Source organism: Halyomorpha halys, unplaced genomic scaffold (assembly GCF_000696795.3).
Source record: "Halyomorpha halys isolate HHAL.00 unplaced genomic scaffold, Hhal_1.1 Scaffold1147.1, whole genome shotgun sequence".
In the NCBI taxonomy this organism is placed as follows: Eukaryota; Metazoa; Arthropoda; class Insecta; order Hemiptera; family Pentatomidae; genus Halyomorpha; species Halyomorpha halys.
Window position 1 is genome coordinate 114,294 of NW_027105529.1, and position 5,186 is coordinate 119,479.

The following is a 5,186-nucleotide window of genomic DNA, read 5'->3' on the forward strand; positions in this document are numbered from 1 at the left end:
TTTCTCTTTTGACCGCAACCCTGACCATCTCCCTATATATTAACTTCTATCAATTTTCTCTTCTTTGTTTAGTATAAAATGTTTATTGTTTAGTATAAAATCTTAGTCGTTTGGTATAAAATGTTAGTTTTCACAGGAAAGGTTATTTAGTATAACAACTTTATGAAATTTAAATATTTACTCTCATTATCTATACATTTTCCTCAACTTGTTATCAACTTTTCAATACCTGAACTGAAAAATTCAGGGTTTTGTGAAGAAATGGTGTCAAGGAATGTGTTTTTTTAACATGAGAGTCATTTTCAAAAAATTTTCATATTACATTTATGGAAGTTGTCCAAATTTCTGAACAAATGGATATCTGTTGGAGATAAGTCTAGAGTATAAGGTCGCTGTGGAAGGACTTGTTAACAGCTCATTTAGTTTCTTCACTGCCTATCATGAAACTTGAGATCTGGTTATTAACATTCAGAAAGACCCATGGTAAATGTTTACTTTGGGTCATTCAAATAGCTAGAAAGCCATTATTTCAAGACCAGACTGTACAGTGAAGTGACATACATAAATTACTTATATTTACATGATATAATAAAAAAGAAAGAAAACAGTTTTTTTTTCCCCACAGTTTCCTTTTACAATAAATTCCAGTCTACATACTAAATACAAATATTTCAATTTATTTTTCTTTCCCTTTCTTGTTCCTTCCATTTCCCAATTTTTATTTCATTTGATCGACAAATTCACTCTCCCCAATACACCCTCGCAGATCCTCTCCAGTGACCTCTTAAACAAACTCACTATTAGACAGCAATGTGAGATCAAAACAGAGAAATAATAGTATACAGCAGTAGATCAGTTTACTGAAAAACTAACAAATAAATACATTTTACCATAACAAAACTTTTTTTTTTAATGAATGGAATATGGTCCGGGTGCGGTAAAAAAAAAACTCAAATAGTAAATAATTATACTATTTTTATTGAGCCAACATTTCGCCCCACATTGCATCGTTAGGGCTAAAAAAGATACAATCACTTGACATAGTTACAAAAAGAAAAAAAATATAAGTGGAACATAACAGGGGTATACAATGAAAAGTAAAATATAATAAGAAAAATCAAAGGTTGTAAACAGTAAATGAAAAGGGTAACAGTAACAGATGGATAAGAGATAAAATAAGAGAAGAAATATTAAAGAAAGTACAAATTAAGAGATGAAAAAAGAAAAGAATGGCAAAGGTTTGGATCCAGCTGGAACACGAACAAATGATAGTATCCTACACTTATTTTAAGCAAAATATTACAACTATACCCTCAAATATTCGATGAGCTCTGCAGATCTTGGTTCTTATTGCCAAGATGAAGTTATGAGGAATGTTTCATTAATATACCAATTTCGATGTTTATTTAGTTATCTTTTTTCCTCTCCTAATACAATTATCTCTAAATTCTTTGGTGTTTAATTATAATTAAATTAGATATAGCAGGAAATAAAAAAGTAAAATTACATATAAAAAAAAAAAGGTACATTTTGACTCAGATATCTATATAAAAAAGAAAGTTTGGATAATCATTCAGAAAAAGAAAAATATTGTGAAATATTTTTCTACCAATCCGGTTCATTATTCACTTTAAGTTATTCCTATATAGTTAAATCCAAACTATTTGCGTGATTACTGATTTTTTTTTTATAGTAGATAAATTTCCTACAATATGAGAATAAATAAGCTCTCTATGATCAATACTTCCACGATGTAATTCTTCACAAATTGACAATTTTCAACAAATAATTAATTTCAACTTCCCTTTTATCTAAACCACATGAATAGGTTTGATAGCAGGGGTTAGTGAGACTATTCCAGAGTTAAATATAAAATAAAAGAGTAGACAAGTAAAACAAAAATCAAAATCATTCTTTATATCTCCAAAAATATTTTATCAGTTTTCATTTCAGCCCAATAAAAAAATAAAGTGCATGTGGATGAGGAGGTAAAAAATAACTTCCCAACAATATTACTTAAAGCACTTTATTTCACAACAACGTTTTTACAGCTTTTTCAATATATTCAGGATATCATCCCTTATGGTCAATTCTATCCATTTCTATCAAGATACAAATTTTATCACCATAGTTACCAATCAAAAAAAGCAAGAACAATCGAAGTTGTAATTAATTAACTTTGATTTAATTAATAGTATTTTATTATTAAATATTTACAATGGGATACTTATTCCTCTATATATTTGAGCACCAAATTCCAATATTTTATTACTATATAATATCAACCTAGGTACTCATTTTTGAATATCAGATGTGTTTTACTGATTTATTTTTTTATGATAGGGTAGAACACCCTAAACATAATCACATTTAACAACATATTGCTTTTTTTTAATAATAGATGAAATCGAAATACCTAAGGGAAGTATTTTTATCATCACCTTCATGTAGTTTTATAAGGACTACCTATACAATTTGGAAATTATTAATGTTAGGAATACCAAAAAAAACAAGGTAAAAAGTATTCTGAAAGAAGGCCATCACCAAGTCTTTTTTATATTGCATCCATCAAAAGTAACAACTAATTTTAAAGATGGAGTATAGCTCACAAAAGATAATCTTATTCTACTAAATATTATTATAGATGAATGTACAGTGGATTAACTTGAAGTAATATAACTCCTCTTGCCATCAACTTCACTACCCATACAGTAAGGAATCGGTAAAGATAGTTTAATATTGAACATTGATATTTTAAAACATCGTTGTTTTTTGTAGTCTATGTTGCATCCCTTGTTCCAGCAACACCTGACTGTCCGGAGCATACGTAGCCGTTGAAATAGACCTTATGACACTGAAATTGAAGTTTAAAAACATCAATGTATTGGAGGTTTAACACGAAGCGTATTAGAATAAGAATTGAACAGTAAGTCGGTAAAATAGCTCGATATGACGTCACTTGGGAGAATAATTTCAGTCCTAGTAAATATGTTCTCAACAATATTTAATAACGTAAAGCTTTTATTTAGTCTTTGCTTTTTTTTTTTTTTTACATTTATAATAAAATAAATTAGCTAAGTTAAGTACTTCGAAGGAAGATGAATGAAACAACGAAATATTAATACAATTATTTTGTAATTTCATATTTCAGATGCGATGAATTACTCAAAAGTTTTACGCACAATACTGTAAATAATTGAGGTAATAATAACGGGATAAGTTTCAGACTGCGTACACAAAGACTTTCAAATAAAGTGGCCCAAGAAACGGCTCAGTCTTGTTAGAACAAGAGGTCGGTAGAAAAAAGTCAGTTAATTCACCCCATTTTTTTTATTACTTTAATGAAAATTTCGTATAATTACTAGCTAATTAAGTATAGTTTGGGGAAATACAAAATTGCGGATGTTTAAAAAATTAATTTTTCATTTGGAGCTCCATATATTCGAAACTTCCGTCAACACTAGAAATGCTAATAGAACATCATTTAAAGTTAAGTAAATGTGCTAAATTACTTCATTGCTAAGTAATTTATTTTGGGCAAATAATTTCATTTGTGAATGGGGATGCCAAGGAAATTGAATCCAGAAAGTGTAAAGCATGGAAGAAATTTTGGAGTCTCGGATATATTTATAAAAGCCGTCAAGATATAAGGTAAAAACAATTATATTCAACAGCTGTATTATCCCAGCACTTACTTATAGATGCCAAACATGGTCTCTGACTAAAAATTTAGAGAGAAAGATCAACGTCTGTCAACGAAGAATGGAACGTATAATGCTTGGAATCTCTCTAAAGGATAAGGTTAGCTCGGTTCGATTAAGAAAAGAAACCATGGTTATCAGCGCTATAAGCTACGGTAGAAAAATGGAGTGGACCTTGACAAGCCATCGCATGAGGAAATCCGAAGACAGCTGGGGGATTCACTCAGCAGCTCTCCTGGGACAGCAAGAGTCGAAGGGGGCGACAACGCTAGCGCTAGGCCGACGAGATAACAAAACAGTGTGGCTGTTCATTGTGGATGAGGCAGGCTCGAGATAGCGAATTGTGGGAAACTAAATGCCAGCAACTCCGGTTTTAAGGTTCGGCTAGTCTCCGCTTAAAAGACTCTAATCTCCCACACGGGAAGGTCTATATGTGAATATGTTTAACGTATATATTCATTTTTTTGTTCTTTAATTTTTTTCAAAGAATTATTTTTCTATTCACATATTAATAAAGACTTATTATTATTACAAATGTGCTTATAATAATAATAATATGAGCTCTAGTAAAGCTCTTTACATTCAATAGTTCCCGAGATACAGCGACATTGCATGAAATATGTACTGAAAAATCAGTAGTTTGTGCATTCGTTGTGCGGAAACCTTATTTCAGGAACCTTGAGACTTACAGATGTCTATTAACACTTGTATTAAATCTAGTTTAATGTGCTATTAAGTAGGAAATCCGCAGTAATCTTCGTAGTAAGAGTAATTTTCGTGATACTTGACAAAATAAATTAACAAGATGATGATTTCTAGTTGTTCGGACTAAAGTTTTGGTTAATGAAAAACTATATCTCAGGAGCCATTAGACGAACAGATGTCAACCAGCAATCAAATTAAAAATAGTTTTCATCCATCTTCTTAGGGGTAGTAGTTATTATTATATTTGCATACGGATATGAATTTCGCATTGTAGGAAGATAGTCCGAGTGGTGGTAAATAAAGGTACAAAATAGTAGAAAAATTATTTAAGGTCAAACCACAAGGTTTGTTAACATTAAGGCGAAACGTTGGTTAACATCAGATAGTTTTTCTACTATTTGTACCTTCATTGACCGCCACACGGACTATTTTCCTACAATCTACTGCATACGGTCAACTATCTTCTTCCAATATGAAATCTTATCCCAACTACTAAAAATTAATTTATTTTAGCAAATATCATTAAAACTACTACTCCTACAAAGATATACGTCTTAAAGTACTTTGTAGCACATTAGGGGTATTCATGATGTTGTGTTAAATGTTATAACTATAGGATTGTGAGCAGCCCTATTTGAAGTCATGTTAAACGTTAAATGCACAAGAGCCCCTAGCGGATTTTCTCAGCACTTGTCGTATAAGCCTTTATGTTTATAACCTTCCTTCCAGACCCTCATGTTATTGTTTACTTCAGTTTTGATTTAAGTAATTAATTACAAC